Source organism: Cuculus canorus, chromosome 1 (genome assembly GCF_017976375.1).
Source record: "Cuculus canorus isolate bCucCan1 chromosome 1, bCucCan1.pri, whole genome shotgun sequence".
Classification (NCBI taxonomy): domain Eukaryota; kingdom Metazoa; phylum Chordata; class Aves; order Cuculiformes; family Cuculidae; genus Cuculus; species Cuculus canorus.
The window spans coordinates 118,480,481-118,503,473 of record NC_071401.1 but is presented as its reverse complement, the minus strand read 5'-3'; the positions used below and the strand labels follow the sequence as shown (position 1 = coordinate 118,503,473).

General features: G+C 38.4%; 1 protein-coding gene and 1 long non-coding RNA gene across 5 annotated transcripts in view; one reads left to right on the top strand and one right to left on the bottom strand.

Moving 5' to 3' along the window:
* Positions 1–22,993, bottom strand: part of COL8A1 (collagen type VIII alpha 1 chain) — a 96,370-nt gene that overhangs the window by 22,003 nt on the left and 51,374 nt on the right. For 2 of the 3 annotated variants that reach the window (XM_054079681.1, XM_054079744.1), the window contains exon 3: positions 15,110–15,225. The exons of the other annotated variant lie outside the window; for it this stretch is intronic. The gene's annotated coding sequence lies outside the window, so the exon portion shown is untranslated. The remainder of the gene's footprint in view (positions 1–15,109; positions 15,226–22,993) is intronic. 3 annotated transcript variants of the gene reach the window in all.
* The window catches only part of LOC128853698 (uncharacterized), a 56,517-nt gene that overhangs the window by 10,198 nt on the left and 23,326 nt on the right, over positions 1–22,993 (top strand). The gene's annotated exons all lie outside the window — the stretch shown is intronic.

The following is a 22,993-nucleotide window of genomic DNA, read 5'->3' as shown; positions in this document are numbered from 1 at the left end:
GTTCTATGTCCTGTATTGTCAATCAACTAATGCCTTCGTTTTCCCTGCCTAGTCCTCCTTTTTTGTTTCAAAATCTGGGGTCTTTTTTTAAGCAGATATGCATTTTTAAAAATTCTTCTTGTATCTGTGCAACGGAGTAGTTAAGGCATGTGCTAGCTATTCCCAGGATGATGCAGTTAAAGCAATGATTAAATTCACAAAATCTGGCGTTAGAATAATCTGTGCACTTAAATAAAATAATTTTCTTCCCCACAAATTTTGCCCACCATATTTTTACTGCTGAACATCAGAACCACAGGCCATGGCTTAACCAAATAAAAAGTAAATCCACTGGGCAGATATTTCTCTAGCAAGGATAAAGGAGTCACATTTCTCTAAATAGCAGAAAGGCTGTCAGCAATGCTTACAAAGATTTTCTTCTGTTTGTTTGTTTTGTTCGACTGTGGGATGGAACACCTACATGAATCCTAAGTTAGGTCAAGAAACTTGCTCAGATTTTCAGATGTTAGCGGAAATCATGTATTCTTAATATAAATATTTCTAATGGGCTTTGTTGAAAGCTTGTTTAACAATGTTAAGGAAAAAGATAAGATGGAGTACATAATTATAGCCCACAAGCAAAGAGTTCAGAGTGGGTTTTTTTTTTAGGTCTGAGCTGTGTTCCCTGAAAACTGTTGCAAAATTCTCAATAAATTATATAATGAGGCTGATTAGATCCTGCAGGAACGAGCTCCTTAAAGGACTTTACACACAAGTTGTGCTAGTAAAGCCATCCAGGGACTAATGTTTCCAAAAGATGTGTTTGCAGCTTTGTAAGCTCCAAAAGCCTTCGAGGGATACTTTGGCAAGTGCTAGTACTGGACACAGGGTGTAATTTAGGCTGTGTTTACAGTAGAAGCATTTTGCTGCTAAAAGAACACTACATGGAAAAATGCTTCTAGCTGTGAAGCAGCCACACCAGCAACCCCGAGCAATGTGCTGGGATTGTAAACCATGCCCATAAACACACACCTAAGTATGTGGACACAAATTAAACAATCATGAAGAAGTAAAATAAACAAAACAAAACCTCCAGTTTTGCTGGTTTTACTGCATCTATATGAGTAGATTTTGGTGGTGCAACTGTTTCACGCTGCTGACTCGTGGGACCCCACAATACAGCAGCTTCATGGCAGGCAAAGGAAGTACCTGAATGAAAGCTGGGTTATGAATGGAAGAGAAGGTGTGAAGGAATTAACTGAGATAGCAGAGATTTAGCAGTTCTCTGGTTGGAATTGAGGGGTAATACAATTTCTTCCTTTGTCACCTATTTAAACTTTAATAATAAATCAGTGACCGTGCTGGACAAAAATCTAAGAGTTTGTATAATTGGTAGGATTTTATGACATCCATGTTTGCTCTTTCATTAGATACCATCTTCATTATATGTTTTTGAAAGTAACATTTCAGAGAGAAGAAGCAAGGCAAAGAAATGGAGAGTTTTCATCTCTTCTTTTAAGACATAGTGGGTAAAATGTACAAAATACTGCCAGATGACAATGCCATTGCTTTAATATGCAGATTTGGATGGATTCATTTCAAATAGTATCTACATAAAAAAAAAATATCACCCTACTCTTTTTTTTCTTTTCAACCTAAAACACAGCACTGGTAGTCCAAATCACCAAGAAATTAAACAAGCAAGCAAGCAAATGAAGAAAACCAGAAACTCCCAACTCAGTGTCTCTCATTTTTGGGCAGATTTGTTTCTTCTGTCCACTTAGGCTCTAGACTGGATTATCTTCTAATGTCTGTAAAAATCTCATAAATCAACTTTTGAGAACTGCTGTTAAATTCTACCCATGCCTCTTCACTTCCCGAATCCCTTCTTATTCTGTCTCTGTTCTATGATTAACAGCTATACCTTGTTTCATCCTTTCTTGCGCTTATATTTACCCCCCAAATTATGCAGAGTCTTTTAACAGTGGTCAGTTGTAAATTATTTACTTTTTTTGTATTGTAGTAACGATTATGTGCCATTATGTCTTTGGTTTTGAATGGAGTCCTCATCTAGAGTAAATGTTACACCTGAAATGAGCTTGTCTTTAAAGGACTAAGCCATGACAAATCATTCAAAGGAAGGGGAGAGATTTGTGGTTTTCTCCACTTACAGGAATCAGTGTATTGCGACCATACACGACTGGTGTGGCATACATAATGTAGTGATAACTACTATGGACGAGAAGACAAACCTATTTATTTTTCATTTGGAAATGCAAAATTATTCACACAATATCATTGAAGAATTTTCCTGGCTAGTTTTCCCTTGGCTGCCTTGGGCTGAAAATGACTGCTGAAGTTTAATATTTTACGAATCCTCCTGACTATGAAGGTCTGGGGAGAATCTGTGACACAGATAAAATGCAGAAGTCTGAACAGACATGCTGGAAAACTATACACAGTAGAGACTGTAAGTTTCAGAAACACGTGTCCCATCAGTTCCTGTGCATCAATTACATTGGTAAACATCTACTTTTTGAAGTGGAAAAAAAAGATTATTTCATAGAGTTCAGTAATTCAGGCCTCTACAACTGTAAAGAAAAGCGCTACACGATCTGGAACAGATTTTTCTCAAGTGACTCTATTAATTGCTTCCATGTGACCATTAGCAACATTAGAAGCTTGTGAAATTCAACAACTGGGGAATTGGTCACTTCTACGGACAGGCAATTTGACTTACATAGATAACCCAAATAATTTTTAAAGAGAAATCTAACCTGTATAAAGTTGCTAGTTGTTAAATATTTTTAAACAGATCTCAACCTATTTATATGCAGACAGTTGTTATCCATGCAGTAGCCTGTGGCCTGTTTTTCTTAATCAAGCAAAACTACAATGAGAAGTTTGCTCAATTAAGAATTGAAGAATTTGGCTGAGTTTTATTCAGTTCTTGGCAGCCAGGAAAACTGGTCTTTCCAACAATAAGTGCCAGTGCAAAATATTTAAGCAAAGAACAAATGTCAGTTTAGATCTCTGAAATTTCCATTTTCAGACAGTAATATCAGAATCACCCTGGTTTGTATTAGCTTAAAAATACTCAAACTCTTACCTACTATTGTGTTGCTAAGTAAACAGATATGCACTACTGACTGAGTAGACAGAATCTGTCCTCAGTTGTAGTAGTATTTTCACTGCAGTGGAGGCAATTCCTATTTATAAATAATATATAAACAAAAATATAAAATATAATATATACAATAATATAATACAGAAAAAAATATAAATAAATAATGTTTATGAGTAGCCAATATCACTGAGTGCTAACTTTTGTATGTGCTGAATTTATTGATATCGGTATTGTGCTGTGGTCTGAGTGTGATCACAGTGGTTAAATGTATCTAGTTTGAAGTGGACAACAGTGACTGTTATTCAGTCATCTTATGTTGTTAATGATAACATTTAACGGGATGTCAGAGATGAACAGCTTTACTTGCCTAGCCCCTGTGAGCTAAAAGGAAAATTTCCAGAGATGGAAGAGTTGGAAGATAAGTGGGAGAGACGCTTTCCTTTATTTTTTTTTAAAAAGAAAATATTTTTCTTATCATTCTTTTCATCTATTCAAAACTATCCTAAATTGTTCCTGGAAATAGGTCTGGAGATGTCATGAGAACAGACGTTATTTCATGTACTGTTTCTGCTATTTTTTTTTTAACTGGCGACAAAGATCCCATTTAATTAAATGAAAGCAGACTTTGGCTGCCTCTGTTGACGTACAGTCTTACAGGCAGGAGAGTGAGGGAAGAACCTGTAAAGTAAACCTATCTATTAAATTAAAAATACATACTTCTGCTCAGACTTGACTTGTTTTACAAGGAACTCCCAAGAAAACATGCATGTGGATCCCATTTCCTGCAGAAGTTTGCTTTAAACACTCATGAAATCAACATATCATACTTCAAAGGTTTCTTAGTTCAGCTAAAAGTAGGGCTGTAAGTGTTCTTCTCATATCCTTCACCATAGATTAGCAATGCTATCAGCCAACCCGCTTCATACCTGTGGGAAAGACTACTTCTCTTTGGCCTGCTAAGGAGCTCTGCAGGCCAAATGTCAGCACTGCAATCAGGTCTATAAATCTTCGAGATTATTTGTGTGCTGGAGTTTCTCTTGCCATTGTGATGAAGGAATAATTGAGTTGCAGAACTCTGCTACTACATATGAAGCTCATTGAATTTCATCCTTTAACAAAAGCATTTTTTTGTAAGTGAAAAAAAAGGATGAACGTAAGCAGATACATATGTGTTTGATATTTGAACACATTTAATTATATCATTAGTTTTGCCAAATAACATGACATAGACAAGTAGGATGTTAGCCATTTCTGCAATTTAACTGAAGTGTTCATGTATATTGTGTCCTGGCTACACATACTATTATGTTTGTTCTTTGTCCAGCCACAGGAAATCAGTGCAAAAAAAGGCATAAGAAGGCTCAGGGCTTCCAAACGTGTTAAACTCCCTACAAATGCACTTTAAATTTAATCATCATTCAGTCTTTTTTACTCGTGATGATGGTACCTGAAAGTAATAATCCTAAATTGAATTACTTTGTAAAGAAATGCACTGGTGCATCCTTTTTCCTTCTAATTATTACATAGATGATTCTCAAGGAAAAAAAAACAATTTGAAGGTTACCACATTTTAAAATGCATATCTATGGCCTTGCTCAGCTGTGTGCTGCCAAAGCATGTGCATTAGAAATGGGCTGAGGTGGCAGTGTCCAGATCCAGAAAAGCCAGCATTTTTCACTGCAGATATAACACAAGACTCCCACAGTTGCTATCTCTGAATGTAGGGCCGATGCTTTGAGTTGTACTGGTGAGACAGGCACATGCTGAATGTTTACTGTTCCCATAAGATATTCTTTCTTTCCTACAGTGCTGGAAGGGAGGTGAATGAAAATAGTAATTGTGAAATACCGTTCTTGCCTCCTCTGAAGACACACTGCCCCTACAGAACTAAGGAAATATCTGGTTTAAATATTTTCCCTGTGATTTCTTAAGGATAGACTTAAACATGCTAGTATCTCTGAAAAAGACCAAAGGCAGACCATAATCTGTCTGGTATTGATGAGTCAAATAATTGACTACCCCCTGGCTCTCAGAAAAATGCTTGTGTTGGACTTAAGTCCTGCCTGCTTACTTACATCATGGGACTATGGTAGGGGGTGGCAGAATTCTGATTGTGAGTCCTGCTCTGGTACTTCAGACACCATCACTCAAGTAGAAGGTTGAGGTTTTAAAAAAACTAGAATTTTTTAAGCATGTGTTTATGGTTGTTCAAAACTACTTCTATGACCTTGGGCAAGTAACTTACAGTGCCATTTTCGTTCATTCCTATGGAAATGTATAGGTATTGCCACAGTTTGCCAATTTTCTCCAATTCCTTATTTGCAAAATGGGTCTGAAACCCCTTAATTGGATCTGAGTGATAGCATAGGTTGAGCGTTTTAAAGAAGGCTATACTAAGCCATCAGTCTTCTCTTATCTTTCTCACGCTCATGGATATGCAACATACTAATTTACAGAGAGAAGAAACTTTTTGTGGCAGTAGGGTCTTTTACATACAACATTGTTCCTCACACACTCCAGTCCCTGCAGTTGACCACTCACACATATCTGTGAACTCGTGACTTTAAATAAAGTAACATGGAGACCATAAGTCAGTCTTGATGCACAGGCACTTTTATTCAGGTTTTCTTCAGGGCTATGAGACCCAAAAGAATATTTCCTGAAAATATGTTTGTCGAGGAGATGAACACTCAAGATAAACAATGTAGTGGAGGCCAAAAAAGAAATTAAAACAGGACATCCCCACACACTGTTTCCTTAAGCAAAATCAGATGGATATGTCTCAGGACTGGACCTACTTTTTTTTTCATGCTAGGTGACATATTTTGCCTGCTCTTATTTTCTAGCCTGGCTTTTGTATATATCATAGTGTCGAAAACAATTATTCAGATCAGTTATTCTACTTCATCCATGCAAATCAGAACTGTAGTTACAGTTAATATGAAACTGTAGGTGCTACCCCCGTTTTTCTTAAATCTGTATTACTTAAATTCTATATGTCATTGCTGCTTCTGAATTCATTGCTTGGTCTGAGTAAATGCAATCCATTAACTGTATCTTAACCCCCACATAAGCATCCTCCCTACATCTTTAATTACAACAGCTTTCAAGAACATTTGCCTTCACAGCCTACGATACCACTGAGAGATGGAATACTCTTTTCTGGAAACATTTCAGTCCTAGGAAAATGTGTTTCACGTAAAACAAAATAAACCAAAACCAGCTTGAAAAATTATAAGAAGAAATGGGTCTTACTGAAAGGAAACTTTACAACAAACCTACACATTCTGAGAGAGGAACGATATTTTAGGCCCTGACACTCATCTCCAAGTAGTGTAATTTAGAAGAATCCCGCTTCACATCGATGGCATTGTCCCTGTGTAAAATTGGGATAACATGGCTGAGGAGAAACAGCAACTGCTTCTTGTTTGTAGCTAGTCTGTCTCATGAGGAACAGTGGAGGAGCTTTCCTTATGGCCAGCTATGTGGCATTCAGTGAGACTGTGAAAGTCTTGGGGAGGTGGTGGCAAAGAGGGTGAAGAACCACTGACCGAAAATCCCACTAGCCTAGTGCAGATTAGTCCATTGAAAAGAGAAAAGAGTGTAAGAAGGTCTGGAGTAATTGTTTTAACTTCAGTTTTAATCACCTAAATCCTTCTCGTGCTGTAACCAACCCAGTTTGCTGAAGGAAGACGGAAAACAAAACAGGATGTGATTTAGGTAAAACGCATGGGGAAGCCAAGTCTTTTTATGCACTGGTCTCCTCTCACAGGCTGTTTCCAGTGCTCCAGCTGGGTGGAGAAGGCATCCTGCAGTCATTGTGCATTCAGCCGTTCAGTTGTTGGTCCCTCCATCTCCACCCTCTCGAGGGTGGCAGAGCAAGCCAACCTGGGGCCTTCTGTTATCTATCCCCCTCCTATCATTCCTGCTGACCTTTGCTGTTAGGGGGCTTGGGGAAAGACATGTGTCTGAGTTCCCACCCACCAAAGCTCAGCTGCTTAGGCTGTGCCCTGCTTTTGGAGCTCACCTGTTTTGACTTAATGATTAGGTAGTGCTAATGAGTGAAAAAAGCTGAAATGGGTGCTTAAAATAAGCTTCCAAAAGCACCAGAAAGGCTGGCACTTACATGGTTATGTGAAGGAAATGTTGTTATTCCTAAGGAGAAAAGGTAATACTTCTACAGCTTTAACCCAAGTCATGTTTCTCTTTAGCACAAAGCCTCACCATGGTATTCATCTAGGCTCAATGCAAACACTGCATCAGGCAGTTCAGGGATAGTTAGCTCTCATGAGGGATGTTAGCGTTGTCAGCTTTGTTTGGAGTTTTATTAGATTCCCTGTTGCATTCTTCAGTTGACAAAATGGGCTTCACATTTAAAACCCATCTTGAATAACTTTTCTAATTCCAGATACAGTCATCGTAACTAATTTGTGGCAATAATCAAAAGAAGATTAGATGTTTGCATATCCTTATTTGTAACCAGAATAAAAAATGTATTGTGAGCAAATATATCTGGAAAATTTTATATTTTTATATATATATTTATAAAATCGAGCACATTGACTGTCAAATGTTGTAGCAGTACATCTGAACATCATATGTTTCTTATCAATGTATATATATTTAAATACTGACAGGTACTACACACAATTCAAATGTCTGCTGGACAGTTTTTGATCAGTATGGAAGCTGTTATCGGGTTTTCACCGGAAGTCCTTGAGAGTGGATGCATCTCGCTACTGAAGCTGCCCCATAGGTGGCGAGAGCCATCCATTCAAGCACAGAAACAGACCTAATGCTTGCCTTTTTCTAGAAAAAGCGAAGTAACCAAACTGTGTTTATATAATTGTCCCTTATACAGGTGCTACAGCCTGTGTTGGCTGTGTTACGTTGCCTTTGAGTCAGAACTACCATGTCAAGATAAGTGATAAAGAAATTTCTTTCTGGTAAAGGTGAAAATCTTATCTTAAGGCTCAGTGTTCACCTGCGTCTTTGAATGAGGACGTTCCTCTCTTCTCCCTTTTACTTCGATTGCCTGCAAACGACATATTCCTGGTTTTGGCCAGGGCAAATATGGGATAAGCTCAGTATTAACAAATATCTTCCTTTTTAGTCCTTTCTGTCTTCCTGTCTTTTAGTTTGTGTTTCGTTTTTCGAAGACTATGTTTTCTGGTTATCCTAGAAATGTATCATGCTGGAATGTGCTTTGCTCTGAGCACATCAAAACCTGCAGATTTTTCTTCTAGTGGGTAGAAAATGGTGAGCATCAGCCCTTTGATCTTAATCTTTCTATATTCAGGAAAGAAAGGTAATGAATTTTTAGTATGTCTGCTGTTCCTATGCAGTTATACCTCCCATTTAGGGATCATATTCATTCCTAGCTAGGTTTGATTGCACGTGAAATGGTGTTTGTATTCCACACCTCACCGTGGTAGGAGGTGGTAACCTAACTTCAGGCATCTATCCTGCTTCATTGAGCAGTACTAATTGAGAGCAAAATCGTCCCTATCTAGGCAAAAAGTGAGGGGAGAGAGGAATTTAAAAGGAGAAGGAAGTCAAAGGAGGGTTGTCTGGAAAGACCTTCTGTCATCAGCTTTTCAGAAACACTGAATACTTGTAAAGGTAACTACTATACTTTAAAAACCCGTAGAAAGGGTATCAGGTTTCAGATGCAGTAAAGAAAATTTAATGAAGAGACCCAACAACAAAATATGTTTTGTATTTTAAGATGCAAAAATATCTGTCTCAAGAAGGATATGAAGGAGTATGTTGCAAAGCAGCTGGTACACCTATTCTGTCTGAGCTTTAAGGACAAGGCATGCAAAATATCTAAGCATCTGAGACTGGAAATAGATCCCTCATGACGCTGTCAGGTGTGCCAACTGGAGTTACAGGGAAAACCCCACCAGCCACCTCTCAGCACTTATAGGCACAATATAAACTTGAGTGTTTGGCACTTGCAGTGTGCACAACAAGCTCCTAATGTATGCTTACGCTGAGGTATACCTGGGCTTGCAAAGCTAGGAACACAAAGAAAAAAATTCACTAGGACGATGAAAAAAACATCTTTTGCAAAAAAAACCCAGCCAATATCTGGCACACCTACTGTCCTAATTTTACTACTTAATCCCATTCATACTCATAAGTTATTTGAATATTACAAGGCCAGGAAAGTCGCACCCAAAGACAAGATTAATACCGAAGTTTTTTTTCTCATTTGTTGCTTCAGCACTACAGGCCTGAATATTGGAAGTAGTGATTTCACAAAAAGCAGTGGTTGTGCTCACTTCTTAGGTACATGGGTAATAAAACTCTTCTTTGGGTTTCTGAGGTTACATACCTCTAGGAAAATCAGTCTCAAGTTCGTTTAAATTTAGTGACCTCCAGGAAATAAAAAAAGTCATTGTCAGTGTTTCATAAGCCAGACCTAAGCCTTTTCTAAAGGAGATGTTATAATAATACCCAGAGAAGGGAATGAACTCACTGCAGGCAAAAAATATAATAAAAGTAATAATAAAAAGTCAGACTCTTCTAAGTCTCCTTTGGTTCAACTACAGACTGTAGGAGATCTCTCATAAAAGAATTTGATATTTTGATGTAACTGTGCATTGGTTGGGAAAAGAGGAACATAAGCTGTTGAGAGTTAACATTTTAGGATTCTTCTTCATAATTTTAATTTTGATATTGCATTTTGAGCAAGAAAACTGCAGGCCACTTGGCTTAACTGAAGCTGGGTAAGCCTTTTAGCTTATCAAATGTCACATGAAAAAAATACCCGGCAAGTTGGGGCTGAGTAAGTGTTAAAGCTTTGTTAGGATACCGTGTCCTCAAATAATGGTAGAATGCCAAACAGAGAGCTTCCCGTGTTCCTTCAGGCTGAGCAGAGATGCCAAATATACAGAATTGGAAGTTGTCTATCAGAGTTTCTTTATTTGCTTGATACTGTGCAGAGAGCAGAGACAAAATACCAAAAATGCCTGAAATCCCTATGACCTTTCACTGCAAACTGTGAACTTTGTCTGCTAAACTCAAATTTCTATTTACACTGTCAGCACAGGCTTCTGCTCCTGCTTTTTCTTTGTCTTTCCAGTTTGTCATGTATTGAGGGACAGCTTCTCAAACACTACACAGGAAGGGGACCTGCGCACATTCCACACCTTTTGCAGGTTCAAAATACTAAGTCTCCATGTTGCGGATTGCTTAAAAATTAGCTGTAATGCAAGCAAAGTAGCATGAAATATGCTGTCTGCACACAAAGCGACTATTCTGCAGAAAGCTTTAGCTTTGCCATCAGCTGGCATGGCTCACATTCCCACGTTGTGCACTGACACCATGCTGCTGCAGAGCTGACCCCATTTACACCATCTCCCATACAGATCAGGAATACATAGGTGACTACAGAAGAAATGGTCCTAAAGAGCATTCAGTAAACTACCGCATCAGCTTCTCAACTAGAATATCCCTGATTTCAGCATCATGCTGCAATGTTCATCCCCCCTTTGCAAATCATGAGCTAGACTGCCTCAGTGGACAAGTAGAGGGGAAATTTCATATGTATAAAGCAGAAATCGTGAGAGTGAGTAGAAAACTGAGGGTGACTAAGCGCTGGCACAGTTTGTGCAAGGGGGTTGTAGAGTTTCAGTCCTTGGAGATAATTCAAAAGCCATTTGGATGTGGTCCTGAGCAACCAGTCTAGGTGTCCCTTCCTGAAGAGGACAGTTGGACCAGGTGACCTCCAGAGCTGCCTTCCAACCTCAACCATTCTGTGATTCTGTGAAATTGCTCCTATGCAAGACTACTATGAACTGCAATATCTGACAGTATTTGCATAACATTTGCAATTTAAAAAGGATATCCTTAACCTGTTACTTAAATAAACCGAACTACATTGAGCTCCTTTGAAACTAAATATAAGGTTGAATAATATAACAAATATTTTAGCTGAACTATTATTATTAGCTGGGTAACTCTTCTGATTGTATTTCAAATTTAATTTCATTCTGTGGTAGCATTCCCTGAATTTTACAAGACAAAGGTATTAATAGAGTTCCGTGTCTGGACTCTTTAGGGTCTAGGAAACTGTCTTAAAAGGTGACATTTCCAGAGAGACTCCTGAATAGAAAATACATTGGTGTTTCTTAAAGAAACTCATTGAGTTCACAAAGAATCTCTACACTAATGAATTATGTCAATCACTCTTTTGAAAGAAGACTGTTCACTTAGTCCTACTTTTCTGTGAACATGAAAGCTATGGAAAATGTGTGGAAGACATTCGCAAAGTGATGACTACAGCTATATGCTCTATATGCTGCTGTTAATGAGCTATCCATTAATAAATCTTATGCTTCAGCACATAAACAGGAGGATTTATGCTCAATGCAAAACCCATAAAAACACTTACTGTTTGGTACAACTGTTTCCTGAATCAGACAGACACATTACTCTCGTCTTCCATGAATATCCTATTGTCAGTATAAGAATCTGCTGCCTGCTGGCTTTAAGTCTCTTCTCAGCCTGAGCAACCTTGAGTTAGCTGCTTCTCCTCACTTTGCAAAGGCGTAGTCACTGCGTATCACCAAAGTACCACCAATGAACTTTTCGGCAAAGACCAAAAGTAAGCGTGCAGATGTGTACACATGTGAGGCTGTTGGGGGGAGCAGGGAATTAGAGAAGCAGAGAATTCAATGAGCAGTAAGTCCTTCAGCTCTCTGCTTTGCACAGCCTGGGATCATAAACTTGTCATCATGGTTACTAACAGCGAGGAGGAGGTATCTGTGGAATATCCCCAATTATAATGATTTGTGGAGGCAAGTTCATCTTGGTCTTTTTCTGTGCTCTTCTGTACTAGAGCTTTATGTGTCAATTATGGCGACTAAAGCCCTAAACAAGGTTCTCTTCTTCAAAGCACAGAAAAATGCGATCATTTGGCTTATTCACAATAATGCTTGGATTAGTTAAAGAAACCACATTCACCAACAGGAAAAGAGAAGTAAATTTCTAAGCTATTGAATAACATTGCTATGTTTGGAAAGGATTTTTCTTTTGTAATTCCCCTTTAATTTCCTACCATCCAAAGCTACTGAGACAAATCTGAAGCTAGGTTTTCATGAGTGACTAAAGGAGTTCAGCAACTGACTCTGTTTAAAATCAGTAATCCTGGAAATGTAAGGTAACATTTCCATAAACACATGAGTAATTTGAGGTTTAAGTTCCACTAAAAATCATCCGGCACTTCCAACTCGCCAAATCAGACAGAGAAAAGGCAGACCGGTAAACTCATCCTTATTATCAGCTAAGCAGGGATTGAATGGAGCAACATAAAGCACAAGAAAATGGAGAAACTGAGGACAGAGAAGAAAACTGCGTTCAAGAAGTTTATACACTGAAAGGCATAAAAGGTAGTTCAGCTGGAAAAAGGATAGTAAAAAAGAATATCGGACTATGTAAAATGAAACATTACTTTCAGTCTCTAGGGTTTTCTTTTGATTTTGAGATATCTCAGTTAAGCAACATAAAATTGCATATAACTTGGTCACCTGACACAGTGCCACTGAATTCAGCACAGTACATTTTTTTTCATTCTGCTTCTTGATCAGATTAGAAAATGTCTGAAGTTAAGCTGAGCATTCTGGTAACCTTTCTGAATAGTTTTGCTTTCTTCATTTCAATTGTTGTTTTTCAACTTGAAAATATTATTAAAATACCACAGGTGGGTGGGTAGTGTCTACCATGACACTGTGTAGAAAACCAAGTTAATTTGAAGCAAGCTAGACATTCTGTGTACATTTTTAAAATACCTTATTGCTTAAATAAAATAAACTTAAATCCCTTAGACTAGTAATTACTTTCAGATGTTTGATTGTTTATTTTTAAAGAACTGTCAGATCAGCCATTTAGAACTGACAAGTACTATTTCAATATCTTCAAGAGTTTCCTCTAACATCTGCTCCCTGCCTTAGATTGGGAGCTTACATATTCATCTTCATTGTCTCTTGTACTTATCTTAATTTTTCTGTATTTTATTTTAAGAGCAAAAAACCTAGCAGAGCTGTTTGTGGCAAGATTTAGTTACAGGAAACCCGAAAGCTAAGCCCCAGTTTCAGCTGAGACAATTAGACTGTTGATTTTGGTAGCAGCTCAGGACTTCTATTGAACCCAAATGCCTTTCAATTCTGTTTGCCAGTTGATGCTCAAGTCTGAAAATTTTCTGTATTCTTGCTACAGATAAAGGGCTTTGTCTCCTTTTAAATTGAGGGATATTTCTGTCCAGATCTGAATGTTTTGCTGAAATTCTTCTCTATTCACTGGAGTAGATTAAACAAAAAGGAAATAATAACATTTCCCAGAACTTTCAACCCCTTTTAAAGGCTTTTTCCCCTCCCCTTAATTCTCTGTTTCTTGATATAAGTGAATTGTTGAAGGCAGTGTTTACTTTCCTCAAAGCCATTTTACCATGCATGAAAAGTAGCAGATGCTCATTTTTAATCATTAGCGTAACTGTTGTTTTTTTCCATCTAGTAAATAAATTTAATAGATCATATTAGTTTTACCTGCTATAGGTAAAGGATTCTAAAACACTGCACATATGATACTTTCATTAAAACGATCTATATTGTTACATAATACCATAAGATCTTTACCAAAAGGTCTGAAGAAATGACTAATTTAAGCAGTAGAAGGTTTTAACAGTCCTTTCATCAACTGCTATAGAAACTTTGCAGCCAATTTATTGAAGTCTACTGCTGTTCCTTGATGGATGTTTTATTGCCAGGTGGATAGGGCTCTCAAACTTTCTTATGAATGCTCTGGGAGAGTGTAAATGCTGTCTGGAAAGTGCTTTATTCTCGATTAATATTTTGTGGGCGGGAGCCTTGGGCTATACAATTTCTTTTTTGTTTGTTTGTTTGTTTGTAATAGTTTGTTTCTTTTTTCTTTTCTTCTTAGACTTCTCTAGCACCAGACGTAGGGCGGGTCCCAGCAGCCGATGCTGGGTGAAGCGGTTACCAGGGACAGCTCCGGCAGCAGACACTGCCAGAGATCCTAATACCCTGGCGCTGCTCCAGTCCACCCTGGTGCCTGCAGAAGTTCAGTGGGTTCACAGAGCAGGGTCTCTGCCAGGGCTGATGCTCTAAAGCTGCATGTTTGTAGAGTCGTGTTTATGTGACTCTTACCGGTTTTGTTTCAGACGAATTCTGCAGGATTTCTCCTCAAGAGAGAAATGCAATCGAATGTGGTGCTTATCCTCCTTAAACGATGTTCAGAAAGTCTGAGGAATTTATTAATTCATTCTTAACATGTGGATTATTTTAATTAGCTATCTACAAACCAAAACAGAGTGCAGGACACTACTGCATTGCAGCTTGTTAAGCAATAATTCATTTTTTCTTCCAAAAGTCACACTTGATAACAAACAATAGTCATAGGCATAAGATGACTGTGGATACTATGAGCTAATGTCTAGTTGTCAGAAACTTTTCCATTAAGGCTCAGAATGATATTTAACATATTCTTCCCGTTATTAAGTTAAACTAAACATTGTATTAAACATGGATTTCCTAATGAATGTTACTGCTGTTTGTTTTCACATGTGCTTACATATGGAAGCAGACACGTGTACATATGCATTTTGGGTATCAAAAGCACATCAACAGCACAGTTCACTCTATTCCCAGTATATATTTGTTGGCATGTTTTTTAACAAAACCTGTCCTTGCTCTTTCCTGACCATAAAAATAGATTTAAAACACGATCCTTTAAACAAAACCGAAATGTCTAAATTACATGTTCTAGCCTTTTAAACAATGGAGAATGACTGGAAGGGGTAGGTTTTTTTAATCATCTAGGGAAAAAAATGCTGCTGAGATGATCATATATGTACCGTGTATTTTTCTACTCAGAGTTCAAAAGCTTTGGTGTATAGAAAACACTTCAATAACATCAAGTCCTGTGTAGGTGATAGTTTTCAGATTAATCATTTAGGATTTCAAAGCTGGATATACTTACATTTAGATCTCAGGAAAGAGCAGAAGAAGGACTGGTTGTTTGCTTTTCACTTTAAGAGACTTAGATTTCCTGATTGTGTTAGGCCTGTTGTTGTTTTGTTGATTTTAAGTTGGTCCCTAGGGGAAGAAGAAAGCTTATAAGAAATGTATGAGCACACTATCCCTTTTTGTCCCAACCTATTAAGGAATATTGGCCAAGATTTTAAAACATAGTGGTTTAGCATACTCTTTTTAACTCCATATTCAGGCTCCTCATTCAAGGTCTACTGTTCAGATGTATGAAAATCTGGTAACTCATTCACTTTAAGTAGCCTTCTTAGTTACTCAGTGCTTGTGAAAACTGATGTAGCAGTTTGAATATGAACTAAAAACCCTAATGTTTGGTATTTTTGTTGGCAATCCTGTAATAATTATGCTGTAAATCAAATATGGGTTTGGATTTCAAGAAAAGTGCCTTGAGCCTTGTTCCCACCCTTCTGCAGAGACACTGCATAGCTTTTTCAGATTACTAGGTTTAAAATTATCAGTTTGACCAACAGCTAAAAAACTTTTACTTAATCTCATCTTTCTCCGTGTGTGTTGCCCTCACAAAAATGTACATACAAAACCTTTAATGTAATGTGTAACATAAAGTCATTAGTTCCCAAGAGGCTTGGATTGATACAATGTGCTTGGAACTGCCATACAAAGTCCCGAGGGTGACTGCGCTCATAATGTGAAGATGCTAACAAGGGGTGCCACACGCAATGCTAATATCATATATAAATATAAAATATGCTATAAAATATGCTATTTTACAGATTAATCACTGTCACGCAGCCGCTACCAAGTCATAGGTGCTCTGCCTAGGCCAAATCCTACTGACATGATTGAAATGAGCCTCTGTGGGTTGATGGGCTCAGCTGCCATTGAGATATTTAGTGTTCATTGTGATAAAGTCCTGAATGGTCTGGAGACCTGTGCTCCACACATACTAGCGTGCTTTGCTGGACCAGAGCTTGGAGGGCCCACCACCTCTCTGTATTGCCACTGCCCTCAGCTGCTGACAACACGCTCCTTTTCCTGCTCACTGCCTATCCCACATGAACCTATGGGCTACTAGAAGAACAGTTCTTTGATAAGCAGGGTGATGCTCTTCATGTGTTGATTGGCTTTGTGGTGGAAAATTGAGATATTTGGCCCAAGATCTTCCTTGCCCTTGTTTTTACTCTCCAGAGCCACTCCCAGCAGACAGAATAACCCCAGAGAGCCAAACACACCCAAAGGTATCTCTTTAATTACTGTCTTGGGCAACCTGATCTAATGGGACATGTCCCTCCCCATCGCAGGGGGGTGGAAATAGATGATCTTTAAGGTCTCTTCCAACCCAAACTATTCCACGATTCTATGATTTACTTTAAGCATTTTGTTAGCCAGAGCAAAATGGAAGTAGTGGCTCCTAGCCTCTACACTGGGCTCCAACAGTGCCACGTAGACCAGGACCCAGCGGGCCCCAGGGAGCTGTGCCCTGGGTGGCCCCCAGACTACGCTAACTTTAGAAGGAAGAAGCATTTGCAGAAGGAGAGCCAAAGAGAAGTACTGATTTCATCGGGGATACCTGTGTATACCATGACTGTTTTACCTCAGATTTTTTCCAGTCCAATCGATATGTTAACCACTACCCCTTGTTTCATACACATGCCAAACCTGGGCTATTCTAAGGCCTCTCTCTTTAAAATCTGACAGAATAATTAAGTAATTTTGGTCAAAACAGTACATTTTCACAAAAGAATCTTGAATCTTGTAGACAGAAGAATATTTTCTACCAGAAAGAAGATCTCAAAACATCAGCCCAGCTATGTCTAGAGTACCTTGCTGTCAAACAGCCCTTGAGCTTCTGGTTGCTCACTGGAGTATGTTTCTCCATTTCAGGAGGCTCCAGATGGCTACCCGGCTCCAGCATGAAGGCATGGTGGTAGCCAGGTGGGTGGCTTCCTCATGAAGCCCAGAACCACTGTAGAAAGTAACTGTCTGACTTCCAGACCCTTTGATTTATATTAGGGATTAGATTAGTGATGACTGATCACTAGTAGCTTTCTGGCCTGAAAGCTTCTGATCACTGAAGCTTTCTGGCCTCTGGAGTCAAATTTATTTTTAAAAGATCTCTGTAATGATTGCCAGCTTAGTTTTCTGACAATATCAGATCTAACACTGGCCTCTGATCTGCCCTTGCTTTGGTAGATGATCTATGGTGATTTTCTCTTGACTTCCACCATCTCTCGCAAGCAGACCCCTCTGCAGCTTGTGATGCAGTCTAGCAGCTGCGCTGCCACCTGGGGAACTCAGAGGAGATTATGTGCAAACACTGTGGGTTATTTGCAGTTGGTTTCATGCAATTGATCTGAGCTGTACAAAGAAATGTGCATTTGGCACATATAGGATTATAAAGCCTGGAGAACAGAAATTACCAATGCACTATGCACAACCTCATTGCCATTTGCTTCCTAGTTTTACAAATAGTAGCATTTTGTTGTTTACCCTGTCAAACAGGCCTTCTTCAAAAAATGAGTCAATAATTGAGAAAAATATCTACAGCCATTCATCACTTGTAGAGACAGCACTGGACTACGCAGTTCAGCTCTCAATACAAACCTCTCTGCAGCCTGCAGGTGTTTAGGTTTGGGGCTTTGGCTCAGCTTTTTATGTGCCTGAAGGGGAGTCACAAAGTCAGAAGTAGCTTGGAATAGCAAAATGGAGAGCTGCCAGGCTGAAAGGGATGGCAAGCTACTTTGCCTGTGGCTGAGGAGAGAGGGATTAGGCATTTCAGCCAAACAGCTCATTCCTACCTCCTGTCTGTACCATCCATGCTGTTGTTACTGCCTTTGTGGGATTAGAGAGAGGGTAAATGAGTGCCAGCACGTACCAGAGGGCCTCAGTACAGCAGCAGCAGCAATCACATCTGCCCCTTCTACCTCAAGCGGCAGAGGGATTTCTCTGGCTTTCTGCCCTGGTTCTGTCCTAATTCCTGTTCCCTAGAACTGGCTCCCCCTTGACAATCAGGACGCTACAGAAGAATGTGTAGATGGTAATGGCGGAGATAGTGGAAGCGAAGTGGTCTCTGCCTCTGGCAAGGAGAGGAAGGAAAGAAAAGAGATGGTCTCAAGGAGGAGAGACAACTCTAGGAGCAGAAAAACAGCCATCCCCTCACACAGTGCTCTCAGTCCTTAGAAAGACCCCAAAACATTACTGAGACAGTCCCTCACAGCCTTTCCCCATCCCACAACACCACTTCTTGCCTTGCCTGCTTCAAGGATGCCCTTGGCCAGTGCTGAGACTTTGGGTTTGCTACCAGCAAAAAGCCAAATTCTTGTCCCAATAAATCACTCAACAGGCTCCTAGTGATTTTTCTGAGAGAAACTCCTGGTGACTTTGAGATGTTATTATCTTTAAAACTCATCTATTAAAATTATCATCATCATCCCCCTTCTCTTCATGTCCTGAGACCAATCACTTCAAGTGCATTCTTCCACATAACTACTCTCAGAACTGAAAATCTATAATGGTGCATTTTTTTTTTTTCTAAACCTGAAAAAATCATCTCATAGAAGATTTCCTGCTGATACAGTCCCTGTCTCCCCTATGTTATTCAATCACATGGAGATCCTAATATGTATATTAGGACTATTTGGAGAAGTTCCAAGTCTAAAACCATAATGCTGGGGAACGTGAAGGAACACAAGGCAGTGTTTTTTGTTATGGAGAAAGTAAGTCCAAAGAAGTCTTCCTGGAGAAGTAAGAGGGAGGGAATACGAAAGAGAGAGGAGAAGGAGAGAAGAGGAAACTTAGGCATTAGATTTCCTGATTCTTAGAGTTTAATTTCATCGCTTTGCTTTTAAAAATTACTTTGTGCCAAGCTGTAGCTGAAAGGCAAAAGCAGAAAGGCAGAAAATCACCATATTCTTTGTCTTAACGCAGGAACAGCACGACCCCTGGTTAATTTAAGTAGTCACATAAATATGACTTCTATTTTAAGCACATACTTAAGTCCTGCTGATTCAATATTCAGCCCAAATGCAAATGACTTTTGTGCAATGAACTTTGCATTGAACTGGATCTATTTAGTAAAATATTTCAGTGTGGTGTTTGTGGTAGAAAAGAGGAATCTAGTGAGTTGCTGCAAATGCCTCTGTAGCAAAATCACTCCTGTGATTTTATATTTTTGTGAATATCATTGTTTGTGATACTTTCTAGTGAATTTTTAAAAATTTCATAAGAGAGAATGACTGTGAAATAGAAGACTCGTCTGGAGAAAAATCACAGGAATGTGTACACTTAATTACATTTTTTGAAAGTAGCATGTTACACAGGATTTCCTAAACAGTACTAGAAAACTTTAACATCCTGGAACTGACATTTGCAGTTTCAAATACCAGCTTTCCAAGCCAATTAGTGTCCTTGTAAATGTTTTGGTATCAAATTTGGGACTAAATTTGGACAAGTCCATAAACTCTACATTATTTTTTATTTCCTTTTCCAATCTTCCAGGCATGACAGGTGTGATATTTAAAGCTAAGAAATAGTAAATTGAAATAGCATGTTTTAAAATATTTATTATTAAAGTATTTATTACATTTAATTACAATATATGTTGCTTTCATTTATAATTCACTCTTTTCTCCTGACATTTTTTTTTTCTTAATGTACCTACGATTCCCATTCTCCCTTACACAAAACACAAATACTTTTACTCGACTACAGCTTTCCTCTAGTCAGACACCAAAACCGAGGTTAGAGGATATGAAAACTACTTATGACAGATGAGTCACATTAATATCTTGTTTAAAGCCATGAGAAAAATGAGACACAAGGGGTAGGAATGAGAACAGATCAAAACCTTTAGTGCTTTGTGATCCAAAACCACAACTATCTTTTGAGGTGCAAAATGTTCTTTTTTCAAAGTGTGAGAAAAACACAAAGTTTTGTACTTCAAATGCTGGCAGCACATAATGTTGCAATTATTCTCAATATTTTGAGATGCTTGAATCGTAACCAAAACTTTAAGCAACACTGAGGTAAAAGCATTTTTATATCCCTTCACAAAAAAAAAATAATAAATCCAGTTTTTCATGCTTGCTTTGGAAATGGCATGCCAAGTTTCTACCAGTGACTGACAACAGAAACAGAAGGAGGGAAGTCATGACACCCTCTTGCCTCTTTTCTTTTTTCCAGTGTAGTAAATTCAGAATCATTCAGACAGTATTCCCATTAGCTTTATCAGATTTCTGCATTGCTAAAAATTCTTGTATATTCTCTCATCAAAGAGAATCATTCTGATAACCTTTCACAGTTAATGCACTTTTTCAAGTTAGCATAATGCTAACTTAGTCTGGATATGAAGTATTATCTTGCTTCCTCTCTAGAGGACAGGAATTAGGATTGGTCACATTTAGTACCTTCTCAGTAGGTTACCACTCACTATTAGACTTAAGAAGAAATGTTAATCACTCCATCTGATCAAGTAGTATTGTCTGTAATTTGGGAAACTACTGGGTGAACCAGGTATTATTTTTCCTAAGATCTAAGTATTCACTTTTTTCATTCCCTCTTCTTGACCTAACATCCAATGGAAAGCTCAAGTCAGCAAAATGGTAAGCATCTTATATGAGCTCATCGCCATGCTCAAGCCTTGCGAAAGGATGTGCTCCTTTTGGTACCATATCGAGGCAGGCAGAGACCTCCGAGAGGTCTTCCCTACCTGCACAGTAGGAGCTTCAACATGGACCTGACAGATACTTCAGCCTGCCAGGCCCCAGTTCACAGCTGGACTTGATGATCTTAGATGTCTTTTCCAACCTTAATGATTCTATGATTCTATAATACTTAAGTGAAGAGGGATTTAAGCATGCAGGCGAAGACATGTATTTCCCCAATTATAATTTCATCTTAACTGTGTGTGTGCTGCAAACTCTCTACAATTACTCCATAGCATTGGAGTTGAGCTGTGTTTCTCATAATGAGAGTGAATTAGACAGCTAAGTATTAGCTCTAATTAACGCTGCTTGTTTATTCTTCCAGCTACTAGCAGGGGCCCAGTTACTACCTGCTCCCCATTTCCTCATGCGATAACAAAAGTACGTACCATGCTGGGATGAGCTGACTTTGTCCCACTTTTTCATGCTCAGTAGGAGAGTTTAAACATGGGAAGTGAACAGACTATTCATAGAAAGTCAACACGAAAGATTAAAGATGAAAATTTAAGAACTAAATGGGTGGTCTTAACCAGACAATTCCTGTGGACATTATTCAGAGAAATATACGGCTAAATAATCTGGAGCCAGCACAATGCTTTGAATATCTAGCTGTAAAGGTGTTTCCTTAAGCCAATAAAAGCAAATTCTCCCTTTTCTCCATTTTTCAATTTGCCCCATCATGCCTGAGGAATTTTTCTATGTTCTTAATTTATGCAGTGCTTTGGGATTTTTCTACAGGTAGAAAACGTATTTCGTATTCTTCATTGAATGCCAGGAACTTGATGCTTTATGATTAGGCCATCAGAGGTTATTGGGGTGTGACTGCAACTTGCTTGCAAATAGATAGAATTGTTGCACTTTGTTTTGTCCACAAAAATTCAGTAATTTAGTTTTTGTTTGCCAGGCAAGATGCTAGATACTTGCCTTGAGGTAAACATAGACACTGAGTAATGGCAGGCCATTTCTTTAGTGATATTGGATCTATCACAAGATGTGTTTCTTGTTAGTAGTGGCTTATAACTGTGATAAGCTTCACAGGCTTTTCAGTCAAAGCAATTCCTACAAAACCACGTCCCCAGAAAAGGTTTGTAGGAGCACGCTGAACTGCAACTAAAGAGTAGGCTTTTGAGTGCCAAGAAGATTATAGGGAGGTATTATTGGTCCAGACAGAAATTTTGCCAGGCCTTCAGGACAGAATTACGTATCACTGCATGTTCCTCTGTGGTATGTTTCTACACCATGAACTTGGACAGAATTTCAAATTTCTGATGAAACCTAAGCTCTACTAAGACTACTGAATTTCTGTCTTGAAATTTTTCCTGAATCTAACTAATACATATAAAGATTTGCTAGTGCCAGCCAAGGCTATTTATTTCTGGGAGAGGTACCTTTAAAAGGAAACTGTAGGTATAAAGCGCACAGTGTAATTTTAGTTAGGTTATTCATGCATGCCTCTTACAAAAAAAATTAGAAAAGTAAACTTCTCTGTTTCTTACTGCTGCCAGTCTCAACAAACCAATTCTTTATCCATACAGGAATTTTTATCAGCTTAGTTTCATGTTAGAAGGAAAAATGAAGTGAAATGTAGAATTTTTATATAATCTAATAAAAAGTCAGAACACACAATACACTTTAGTGTATTTAGTGTGCAACAGCCACCATGCACTATTTACCATACGTATAGGTAGTGTTCCTTACCCTGATAGGGACCAGCCAGTTCTTGCTGCTTTGTTTATTCGTTTAGCTAAATTCCTGAACCACACGACATACTGTTATGTAATTTACCTTAAAAAGCTAAGTGACAGACACAAGAACTATCCTAACATCTCGATAATATATTTGAAAGAATTGTTCTAAACACCATAAATATAATTATGATGAAACATCAGAGCAGAGAGCAGCCTTAACTGTCACTTGCATATTCTGCATGTGCAGAAACAAATGAACAAACAACATAAATTTCTATCCTCCACTGCTACTACCTCTGTAACTGAATATTAAACACTACATGTTTCATCTTTGGCAAATGGAAAAGGATTGAAGGAGATGAAATTGCCAAACAGTTCATATGTTAGCATTACAGAATCTCACATCATAAAGAAAAGACAAAAATTTTCAGTTCAAGTCTCTAGAGCACTGAGTTGATAAAGTAATAA